Source organism: Amborella trichopoda, chromosome 10 (assembly GCF_054954075.1).
Source record: "Amborella trichopoda isolate Santa Cruz 75 chromosome 10, AtrichopodaSantaCruz75HAP2 v2.0, whole genome shotgun sequence".
Taxonomy (NCBI): Eukaryota; Viridiplantae; Streptophyta; class Magnoliopsida; order Amborellales; family Amborellaceae; genus Amborella; species Amborella trichopoda.
Window position 1 is genome coordinate 24,925,082 of NC_142345.1, and position 12,896 is coordinate 24,937,977.

General features: G+C 36.5%; 1 long non-coding RNA gene across 5 annotated transcripts; it reads left to right on the forward strand.

Moving 5' to 3' along the window:
- Positions 1–7,895: 7,895 nt before the first annotated feature.
- LOC105421864 (uncharacterized) lies at positions 7,896–12,467 on the forward strand. Of its 5 annotated transcripts, XR_016042791.1 has the most exons (6): positions 7,896–8,216; positions 8,984–9,091; positions 10,508–10,591; positions 10,678–10,957; positions 11,227–11,779; positions 11,910–12,467. It is a non-coding gene; the product is annotated as an uncharacterized LOC105421864 (long non-coding RNA). The 5 variants fall into 5 exon arrangements; XR_016042790.1 differs by lacking the exon at positions 10,508–10,591; XR_016042792.1 differs by lacking the exon at positions 8,984–9,091 and having other exon boundaries at positions 9,545–10,591.
- Positions 12,468–12,896: the final 429 nt, after the last annotated feature.

The following is a 12,896-nucleotide window of genomic DNA, read 5'->3' on the forward strand; positions in this document are numbered from 1 at the left end:
TTCGATGTCAAATTCACTTAGGAGCATTCTCCATTTGGCTAATCGTCCATTTAAAATAAGTCTTTCTAGCAGGTACTTGAGTGGATCCATGTTGGATATCAGCTTGATGGTATGAGAAAGCACGTAATGCCTTAACTTTTGAGTTTCCCACACTAAGGTTAGACAATGTTTTTCACATCCGAGTATCATATTTCGTAGTCAACCATTTTCTTACCTGCTAGAAAATGAATACTTGACATTATGGAAGACTTGACTTTTGAGTTTTCCTTGGTCATTATATTGCGCTAACACTGCCCCCATTGTCTTATCTGTCATAGCAAGGTAAATGAATAGAGGTTTGTTGGGATCAGGTGGACTCAAAATCGGTGGGTTGGAAAGTTACTCCCTTATACGGTCAAAGGCTTTTTGACATGTCTCATCCTAAATAAACAGGGTGTCCTTCTTTAACAAATGATTGAATGAGCCACATTTCTCAGTTAATTGACATATAAATCTTCAAATAGCCTGTATTATACCTTGCAACCCACAAATTTCTCGAATATTCTTTGGAGGTGGCATTTCTGAGATAGCCTTAATTTTCATTAGGTCCACTTCTATTCCTCTTTGGCTCACAATGAAGCCCAGTAGCTTGTCAGACTCAAGACCAAAGACGCACTTCTGAGGATTCGGCTTTAATTGATGCTCTCGAAGTTGATCAAATACTCTTTCAAATTAGGAAGATGGGCATCCCGAGTTTGGATTTGATGAGGATGTCATCCACATAGTCTTCCATAATGTCATGCATCAAGTCATGAAATATAGCAGTCATGGCCCTTTGGTAGGTTGCCCCAGCATTTTTAAGACCGAAAGTCATGACTCTATAGCAGTATATCCCCCATTGCGTGATGAAGGAAGTATTTTTTTGGTTTTCTTTCGTCATGAGGATCTGATTGTAGCGAGAGAAACCTTCCATAGCATTTGGTGTTCAGCAGTGTTGTCAATTAGGGCATCTATATTTGGAAGAAGAAAGTCATCCTTAGGACATGCTTTGTTCAGGTCCTTATAGTCGATACAAACTCTGATGCTCTCATCTTTCTTAGGTACTACTACGATATTGGCTAACTAATCCGAATAGTCCATAGGTAAGATGAACTTTGCCTTTAAAAATTTGTCAATCTCTTCTTTTATCTTCAACTCCAAGTGAGGCTTTTGTCGACATAGTTTATGTTTGATGACTCTTGTCCCCTCATGGAATACAAGATGGTATTGTACCAATTCAGGATTTAAGCCAGCCATATCTTTAGAGGACGAGGCAAATATGTCAATGTATTCTTTTACGAGGGAGATCGTCTTGCCTCGTTCTTCCGGTGACAAAAAGCTTCCAATTCTTGTGATCTTCATATCTTTCTCAGCTCCTAGATTAATGTCTAACGTCTCCTCGACAATAGCAATAGGACTACCGTCGAATCTTGTCTTAAATTGCTCAGCTTGGAATATGAGTTCCTTAGTAGGAGGTTCTTCATTTGCCTTGAAAATTTCATCAGCAGGTGTGTCTTCATTTGTTTCATTTTCATTTTCTTCTTTGACTTTGTTTAAGTTTTCACTGGATCTGTTAAAGGTCTTGACTTCATTTTCTACAATCAGAAAGGTAATGGTGTCAGAGAGGTTTCGCGCAGGATGCCTGTTTAGGCATCCTACGCTAACCCCTTTTCTTGGCACAAGGACTTGAAAGTGATGTTGTATCCCCTTGATGGATTCAATAGATAAGGGAGTAATACTCCAAATTTCAGTAATTGCCCTTGTTTGCTTGGGAGCCGAAGAGGTCGTACCACAATATGGGCACCAAGTGTAAGCCGGGAAAATTGTTATTCTAACAACTCTTCTGCGAGAAGAATTTCAATTATGATTTTTTGTTTTAGAAGAAATTCGGTCTTTTGGTGGTCAAGACCTTGAATTCCTCCAAGAATAAAACTTGGATGCTGAGAAGATTTGAGTTTACATTGAATTTTAGAAAGTGTGACACCCAACCCTCTTCGATCATCGATGTCTACTTTAGCATGAGGGGAATGAGTAATTGCCTCAGCAACACTTTGCCCATTTTTTTCAAGGCTAGAGCCGGGGCAGTACCCTTGAGCCAGTAACATATTCCATGAACCGAAATCGTAATGATTATAACAAATTTTCAATTTCTTAGACACTTCATACGTTTCATAGATTATAACACAATTTTTTACATGTTAGAAGTGGGATCTCTTGGATTTTCAAATTTTCAAAGAGTTTCTCTTTTTCTGCTTTGACCTCATCTGAACGTATGTGAGCCACTCCTCTAGCAGTTGGGAACTTCAAGCGTTGGAGCAAAGTTGAGGCCACAACAAGATTTTCATGTAGCATTGGCTTGCCAATGAGTAGATTGAAAGAAAGTTCAATGTCAAGGAAATAAAACATCACTATTTGGACCATTGACCCAATCTTAAGAGTGAGAGGGATTACTTAAGGTTTCTCTCTGAGCCCCAACATAGGCTTCAATTGAGATGTTTGAGACCTCAATGTCGGTTCGTGATAACCCTACTCTTAGAATACTTTTCAAGGGACAAATGTTCAGAGATGCCCCATTGTCAACTATCACTTTCTTGATTTCATAACCGCTCATGAAAACAATGATATAAAGTGGACGTCTGTGAAAACGATCGAACCCCGAAGAAAGTGGGGTCGCTTGAAAAGGTAGAGAAAGTGGGGTCGCTTGAATTATTGGCTAAAAAAAATCCCAAATCTATACATATTCGGTCTTTTTCTGAGTCCACTAGCAGCGATAGGTCCAAATCCGTATTTTGACAAAAAATGCTTATAAATTAAATTAAATCTAATGATGAATTAATTTTCAAAAAAAATATAAAACAGATAATTAAATGAAGAAAAACAAATTAAATTAAGCAAAGAGAGATATACTTACCTCTAGGGACCCGAAACCTGGAGTTTTGGGCTTGGATCTGGCCGCTCTTCCGATTTGTGCCACAATCTCTTTTTTTGGATACATTTGCTTGCTAAAATTGGTAGATCTAATGTTTTTTTACCTAGATGTAGGGTTCTTAAGGCAGGAGAAAAAACTGAGAAATTTAGGTAGGGTCTACATAGGCTTTTTCTTGATATTGAAGGAGAATTTCCTTAGTTTTCTAAGGATTTTGGGATCTTTAGTGATTGAATATGAATTATGAGATTTTCTCTAATTTTTTCGAATTTTTTGAGATTTTCTAAATTTTTAGAAATTGTCTAAAGGTTTTTCCTATTTTTGGAATTTTTGGTATTTTTGGGCTATTTTTCTAATTTCAAAAATATCTAAGGGATTTTTTTGTGGTTTTTGGTCTCTTTCTTTTGAGTTATGAATGGGGTATTTATAAGATTCAATTGGTGATTTTTTTTAATTTTTTTGGAATTGTTTTATGAATTTTTTGAATTTATCTTGAACTTTTATCCTTATTTAATTAAAGAAAAAGCGTTTATTGCATCAGATGCGTTCACTGTGTCATCAACCCACAAGGACCAAATTGTCATTCATTATATATTTTTATCCGTAGGTCCGATTCAGGCGATTTTTGAACATTTGGAAAGCTCTTGGGCTCTACTTCAAGTTGGGATATGATTTGGGTAGTTTTGGGTTAATTAAATTGGGTCTAGGTTGCCTATGGTCTACTATGGTTTGTATTGTCATTTAAGACCAGAATCAAGGTTTTTAGGAGTTCCTTTAGCCAGAATTTCAAGGGAGTGTCCACGACTTTAAACAATATTAGGGTTGCTTAGGGTTTTCCTCAGCTTGCATCTTTTTGTGAGATTGAATATGAATCATTGATCTTGGGTTACTTGTGGGGCGAAAGATTTGAGCCACCTAGTTCATAGATAGACCATCAACATTATCGAAGGTGCTAGAACCTTTATCCCCCTCTTTCCTTTGACCGTTATCCCATAAATATAAATCAAATAAAATAATATTAATCATAATGTAATGTTTTATCTAAAAATATGCATAAGTCTTATCAAGCATTTTAAGATTCACTCAAATCTTCTTTTACTACTTATCCCATAAAATATAAAAAACCCCCTAAAAGTGGGGCGTGCCACCCTATGAGAATAGGAAGCCCCAAAAATTGGGGTGTGCCACCCATGTGGTGGCTTTGTTGCCCCCACCAATTTAGGGCATGTTGACCTATGTGCACAATGGCCCCCAATGCTATTTTAAAATATTTTAAAATCAATAAATGATATTAGAATTAATTTGAATATTTAAAATATTAAAAATCTAATCTCCATTTTTATAAATCCAAATTTTATAAATAAAATATCCAGAGATTTAGAAGAATTCAAATAATAATTCTAAAATCATATCATCATAAAATAAACACAATTAAATTCATTAAATGTGATAAAGATCTATATGCTCTAAGAATAAATAATTTGGGGCACTCCACCTTCAACTGTAGACTATAGTCCACACTTGTTTTATTAATCGACCCAGTGTTTTCTATGAACCCACAATCCATGTAGGGGCTCATTAGTGGGTAACCAAAGTCTGGCTGATAAGCCAATGAATCATAATCCCAATTTGTAGATTTCAGGTTTCCCCATAGGGACGTGTCATGGTTACCTAGACCTGATGCGACCACAGCTCTTATAGCGCATAGGGGTATCTCTCGCACATGCATGAGCTTCACCTTGAAAGGTTGTCCGCTTTTCTTAAACGGTCTATCATTATGCATGCCGTGTGATGGTTTATGGATGAGGCCTTGGCCCCTGTCTCTGAAGGCCACCATCACACACAAGGGTCATAGAGTCCTTCGGCTTACTCATCGAGGCATACTCCGACCTCATCAAAGGATGACCCCATTAAAACCCTTATCGGTTAATTTTCTATGCTTAGGTAATATAGGTTTTTCCCAACCGACTGGTCTAGACCGCCAAACATAGTTCGGTAAACATCGTTTGCTCATTATGGTCCACGAAGGACCACGCTCCCACTGAGTTAATGTTTCACTATATCATTTCATTTTACAAGCACTCGTAAGGCCTTTAATGGCCACATTCATCCAATAAAAGATTCTATATTTTCCCAATGAATAACATCCAAAACAATGACATGGGGGTCCTCTCACCCACTAGCGGCGGACCATTCAAGTCATAACACATTTGTTTCGTGGACGCTGCGGATTGTAGCACCCCGCGTTTGTTATATAGGAGTGGGAGCCATCATTTGGTATTAGTGGATTCCAAGTGCCCCAAAAGCGTCAATTAGCATCGTATTTTGGAGTTTAAGTGCTTCCAAATTGGGAGAGGGGGCTTTCGCAACCCTCTCTTTCATAAAACAATCGCACCCTCAATTCTTCTTGCTAAAATTTTCGAGGATTTATTTATTTATTTTATATTTTTTGCTTATAACTTATAAAGAGTGTTCACTTTGTGGAAAATATTTTTTGTTGATTTTCTTTTGCTCTTTGCTTATGTTTATGAAATTCACCAAAATCATTGATAATACACATTTATTTGTTGTCTTTGGTTGATTGTTATGCTCTAAACATATCACATGAATTATTTTTTATTTTTCCTGTTGAAAATTTTTCAAGCTTACTGTTACTAATAACCTAGTTTTTTGTATAACCAAGGATTGACATAGCCACATGAGTTTTCATATTAAGGGAGCCAAATGGCGACGATATCTTCAACCTGATTATTACAATTGTGAAAGGAAAGTACATATTGCCTATTAGGTTAATATGGAAGGCATGCATTGTAATCAGTATAAAAGAGAATGATAGGTATGATATCTTGTATTTTATGGCAAGTCAGGGTATAATATATATGATTGTGATTTATTTCTATTCTTATCATCTATATTTGTCTATATAAAAGAAGCTTGTATATTCATATTGATTAATAGACACTAAGTTTTTTTAGAGAAACCTAAGGCTCTTCACAACAATTATGAGGGCTCTTGTTGAAATCAACCAATGAAGATATAACTTCATTTGCCTCTAAAGAAGGCTATCTTGTCCCCCATCAAAACCAATCTTTGATGCAATTATTCTCCCTATGCTCCACTAGAAGTGTGTTCCACCATTTTACAAATGTAGACTCCTCAACCACCCCTATGTCTTTTCCTAACACTAAAATCCCATTACTATTCTAGCTCAACATCTCCCTTTCAAAATCCAACACTCTCTCCTTCATTTCTACAAAACCCTCTATCTCAACATTTCATCCACCTCTGCCTATAGCCAAGATGAGTTGAACGTCGACGCGTTTATCTTGCCTTCCCTCCTCTCTGACAACTTTTGCAGGTACTTGTAGCACCCAGGCCTACACTTCACCATGTAAGGCCCACCGACCTCATTGCTGGCATGCTTCTAGTAATTGGATATTTCGAAGGGCTCTACAAAGCGTCCATATATGGTGGCTCTATCCACTCATTCATGATTTGTTTCAAAGTTGTCTGGTAACTTGGGCACGTAACAGTGCAAGGACCTCATCCTAGAGACCTGCCTGCAGTAAACACTTCATATTGGCTTTGAATTCCTTTGTCTCTTGAGCCATAAACCCATCGTAATAGCACGCACCTTCTGTTGCATAACTGTCCTGCTACTTCTAGAACCAATTTAATTCTTTATTGAGTTTCTTTAAACTCTCAATACTTTAGTTTGGTTGTCTAGCTTTTGCTTTTCGGATAGTCCTACCACATAAAGGGTTAGCCTTGCTTATGTACCGTGCACAAAAAGAAAACAAAATAAAGTTTCTCAAGGAGTCAAGATGAAGCTCTTAGCATGGGGATCAAGGTGGTGTCGCTGCAACATGACTTCAGAGTTCCAATCTTAGCCAGATAACATGTCAAAAGATAAGAAAATAAAAGAAAAAAAAAGCAGGAAAAGAATGCCCAAGGAATCCATGAAAACTCGCATAAATTCTTAGTCATTTCATCTATTAACGAAGACATGCTTATGATACTCAATTACCTGGGTGAAAAATTCTCCTGTGATCTTTTTCCTTTTGGCCTTGTGCTGTGACACGTGTCTAGAGGGTATAAATGTCAAAGCTTACTAAGGTAAAATAAGCTTTAGTAAAGAACTACTTAGGCAAAGCAAAAGTAGGGAAATGGTCTTGAGTGCGAGTGAAAAGCTCTAATATCAGTTGTGATTGATGAAGGTAAAAAACAACAAAGGTATATCACATTAACATTTATTGAAAATCCAAGATAACATAAACCAACTATGGAAACAATTTGGTATCAAAGCAACAATATTGAATAAAAATACAAAAAACAATTACATGACATAACACAAGCGTGACGTCCATCCACGGGGGAATGGTATAAGGTTTTACTTATGATTTAAGAATATTACAAAGTGAATACAAGGTCTAATACTTCAAATTCCAACGGCCAAACAGGGTACCAAACACACCCAAAATAAGTTAATTCTTGACTTTTTTGGTTCAAGATAAATCATAAAATACATAAATAATAATTTTTTACTTGAACACAATTCATCTAGCTTAGCTTATGAAGCAATTACAAAAGTATCATATTAAATTAGTATTTTATTAAAAAAAAAGGATGAGTTTAACCCGCTCGCGTACCCATTCATATGCACTTGACGGCTGTGATCAAAAGTTGGGCAATTGATGGTCGAGATGCCTTCGCAAAGGTCCTGCCCCATTGAATACAAAAGCCTTTTTTGAATAAGCCACTGACAGTACTGACCTGCTGACACTTTGAAAAATGTGAGCGGCTCTCTCTCTCTTCCAAATCATGGGTTTTATCTCTCCTCAAAACGCGAGTGGCTCTCTCTTCAAGGGATTTTTAACAGGGATTTCTCTCTCTCCTCAAAACCAGGGATTTTCTCTCTCCTCCCTGGTTTTCTAGCCTCTTCCTCGTCCCTGTGCCAAGCCTCTCCTCCCTGGTTTTCTCTCTCTCTCCTCCCTGATTTTCTACCTCTCGCTTAGCCCATTAATAGGCGCTTAGCCCCTCTCGCGCATCTTGCCTCTCCCTCCCTGTGCCAAGCCCCTCTCGCTCTCTCTGCCCTTCCTGCTACTGGCGCACCCTCTCCGCTTCTCGCTCCCCTAATCGCTCAGATCATCCCATCGGCCCCTTGTCTTCCCTATCCAAAGGCTCGTCCCTCAGGTTCCCTATTGATAGGCGCTGTGCCCCTTGAGCACCATCTCGCGCAATGTCTCTGCCCTTCGAGGACCATCTCACACAGGTACTCTCCCTCTGTGTGTATTTGACTCATATAATCTCTGGGTTCTTAATTTCCATCGATTTGGGGGAAGTTTGGGTTTTTTGTGGAATCCACCAATATTTTTTTTCCTCTATTGTTTCATTGGTGCTCTTAAATATCTATATTGAAAGATTGTCTTGCCAAACATGGTAGTGTCATACATTGATTTTCGTAGCTGTCAAATGAATCCCAGGGTTATCATATATGGCGTTCATTCCAATTACATTGTTTTTTGTTTTCTGCTTTAAGTGGTTAATCATATCTGATATGTTTTTTCTTTAATTGGTTAACCATATTTTTGGTTTCAAATATTTTCAATCCAAAAATTGAAAAGTTCATTCATGCATCTGCTTCTCCATTAACCTATGCAATGGATGCAAAGAAGAATGAACTCTGCTTCACACCTGTGCTAACTGTTTGCATGGTTCATCATATTTGTCAGTGAGTTCAACATAATCTTACTAATTTGATGGACTGTAAGAGAGAATCTTGTGGTTCTAGGTGGTTGGATGCCTAAATTTGTAGTTTTTTATGTTAAACTGTCCCCAACATATATATTTGGATTTTCCAAAGAATGCATTCAGCCAGGTGGTCTTTACCAAACTACAGAAATGTCATGCACCCAATTATGTAGCTTCTTACACTGGATTTTTTTTTATGACCTTTAATGATTAATTTTGTTTTGGTAGGCATATTCAACCTCATAATGAGTACTGGCCTATTTTAGCATGGTTTTTCTGTCCTTTCAGGCCTGATACACGACATATATTTGTTGGTGTTGGACTTGGATTTCATGTAGAATTTACGTAGTCTGAAGCTTTGTAGTTTATATCCATAAAGGAAGCAAGACTTGACCGGTAAATCGACCTCTACTTTTATTCTTGAACTTGAAGCTTCAGTTGGCGGAACTCATGCATTTGGATCACATGTTTGTAACCTTTGTGTGTTTGAATTCAATCTAGAAATGACCACTAACCTTCATAAATTATTATTTTTAGCAATTTAATTCCAATTTCAGTATCTTCGTTGTCAAAGTTTGTTTTGTCTTGATATTGAACCATCCATTGAAACATGATATTAAAAGTATATTATGTATGATTGTTTGAATTTGATATTGAACCATCTATTGAAACATGATTAAGTACGCATCAAATTATCCCCTACGTAATACATATAAGTATGTGAAGGGAAAATTGAGGGTCAGTTTGGATGTAATCAAAATCCTCATTTTTATTAATGATTGTTTGAAAATCTATGCAAAAGGGTTAAAAGTATATTATGAATGATTGTTTGAAAATGTATTCTTGTAGTTTGCAGTTTCACGTTGGGTAAGTAAAGAAATTGAGATGGATCCCACGAATTCAGTCGGTGTGACATCTAGCACATGCCCAAATATAGGCAGCAACATTGATGAAATCCTTGATGATGGTTGTGGCTCATCAAACAAAGGCCATGAAATAGAAGAATCATGTGTAGAAATGATGCTTGGATCAGAGGATGATGCATATGAGTTCTTTAAGTCTTATGCATTGACCAAAGGTTTTGGTATTCATAGGGGGAGTACTCATAACGAGAAAGGTAAAAGGATCGATAGGGCTTATATTTGCTTGAAGGAAGGGTTTAAACAAGAAAAACCTAATAAAAGTAGAAAGGTTTACCCTGAGTTAAGGTGTGGGTGCAAGGTTAGGATGTGCATAAGTAGTTAAGAAGACAGCGAGTGGAAAGTGACTAACGTTGTTAAAGATCATAATCACGATCTAATTACTCCGAGAAAAGCTTGTTTAATTCGCACACACCGATCATTGTCGAGTGCTATGAAGTCATTGATACATTCAATGAGCTCGGTAATGGTTAAGCTTAGAACATTCATGATATATTCATAGAGCAGGTTGGAGGGATTGATAATGTCCCTTGTATCCAAAATGAAATAGCAAGTGCTAGAAGAAAAATTAGAGGAGAAGAAGCTAATTTAATTTTGCAATGGCTGTATAAAAAGAACCAATCGAACCCATCATTTTTCTATAGATTGAGATTAGATGATGATGATCACATTCATAGTATCTTATGAGTAGATTCTACATCTAAAGTTTCCTATCAGTGCTTTTTTGACATGGTTACCTTTAATACCACAAACAAGACAAATATGTTTGGTATGCCCTTTGCACCTATACTAGGTGTAAATCACTATTTAAGTACAACCTTATTTGGATTTGCACTCATATTTGACGAGAATATATAATCATTTATATGGGTATTTGAAAACTGGTTGGAAGCCATGGGTGGACGGCAACCAAGTGTTATTCTTACTGATCAAGATCCGACAATTTCATATGCAGTGAGACAAGTTCTTTACCAAAGTAAGTATCATTATCGTAAATGGCACATATTTGCGAAAATCAAAGAAAAATGTGTTATATCTTACATATGTATCCTTTTTATTCAGATACCTTTTGGAGGTTGTGGCTAGCCCAACAATTGAAGAATTTGAATTGGGATGGAAATCAATGATTGAGAATTATAAGTCGGAAGACAATGAATGGCTCGGGAGGCTTTATAGTTGTCGCATGCAATGGGTTGATGCATACTTGGCTGGCACGTTCATTGCGGGTATGACCTCTACTCAAAGGAGTGAAGGGATGAATACATACTTCAAGACGTACTTGACACCCAGAACAAGCTTGCGTACATTATTAGAAGTTGTCGCAAAAGTCCAAGACAAAAAGGTACGAAAAGAGAGGGAAAATGACTTGAAAGATATTCAAACTACTTCAGTCTTGTGAACAGCCACTTTCATTGAGTCATATGCAAAAAAAATTTATACTCAAAATATTTTAAAGATATTTGGGGAAGAGGTGACTAATTACTTTAATTTTACGAGGGAGACAGTTGTAGACAATGGACATGTTGCTACCTTTAAGGTGGCAGTCTCGGGGACCAGATCTGGACCCTATTTAGTGAAATTCAATTGCAATGACAATTTCGTTTCTTGCAGTTATCACTTGGCATATACTGAAGAATTTTAAGGTGAAAGATGTGCTTGAAATCCCTCAAAAACATATAATGAAGTGTTGGACCAAGGATGTAAAGAAGCTAATTTTTGTTGATGACATTGGGGAACAAATTCAAGTAACATCCGAACTACCACGCTCCATTAGATATAATGAGGCTATGCAAACAAGTCGATCCCTTGCCGAGCGTGATTCACAAAGTGTAGAGGGCCATAAGTTTGTAATGTCCATAATACAAAATGGAATTCATAAGTTTGATGAAAGGTTTTTGTGCAAGAGATGTCTACAGGATAATGCCATGAGTCATGTGAATGAAGATGACAATTCTGGTAGTTGTAGTAACACATCAAGTAGAAGTAACCATTGTCGCAATGTCTTTGAACCTACACGAGCACAGACAAAGGGACAACCGGCCACTAAATGATTGAAAGCTCATTTTGGGGGATGGAAGCCGAAGATACATAAAAGAAGGAAATGCGCAGTCTACAATAACAGTGGACATGACAAAAGGAGCTGTCCGTCCTTCGTTTGTGATAGGTACAATTGTATACATTTACATTATTTTGATTTGCAATTGTATTATCTTCATTATTGTTGATGTATTTGATTTACAATTGTATTATCTTTAATTGAAATGCTAACATATGAATTTATCTTCCTCTTATAGTGCTAAGGATAAAACACATCGAAAGCTTCAGACCCATAAGAAGGCAACATATGTGTGTTGATGGTAAGAAGCAATTTCTTGGATGGCATGTTTGCAAGTTCATTTTGAAATATTTTTAGATGCGTGTAAGTTCACATTTGTAATTTCATTTGGAACACTATTGTTACTTATCATAATATGTTTTATGTCTCAAATAGAGAGGACAAATTCATATTGAACAACTTCAAAGGAGGGGTTATGTTGTTTTTTTTTTTTTGAAAATTTTGTTATTAAACTTTTGACATTATTGATGTAGGTTGTAGGCCATTCACTCAAAAAAATGATATAGGTTGTATGCCATTGTAATCTTTTCACTTCTTTTTGGGTTGTAAGGTGTTATGTAAGGTGATTGGGTACAAGGAACGAACCATTATTTGACAATGGGAAGGACTACTGAACTTTATATAAACAATTTTGTTATTGAATGGACTACCCCATGTGGCAGGTAGTTGATGAATTGTATGTAATATTATAGTTATCAAATTCAATGTATTATCACTATGGCATGAGTCTTTCAAATTGTTAAGTGTACAATCCAAGTAATGGTATACTATATTTACGGAGATAGAAAGTAGGGAGAGCAAGAGAGAGAGAGAAAGAGAGAGAGAAATGAATGTGAAAATATTTGACATTGGGCCAGATTACTGAACTTTATATGAAAAGTTTTGTTATTGAATGGTTTACCTCATTTGGTAGGTAGATGAAGAATTGTATGTAATATTATAGTTATCCAATGCAATGTATTATCACTATGGCATGAGTCTTTCAAATTGTTAAGTGTACAATCCAAGTAATGGTATAGTACATTTACGGATAGAGAGAGTAGATAGAGCGACAGAGAGGTTCAACACTAATGCTATAACTAATTTTATAATCGATTCAATTATCCCTGATCTCCTACGCTCAAATTATAATTGATTTAATTTTATTTCACACATTTGTGGAGGA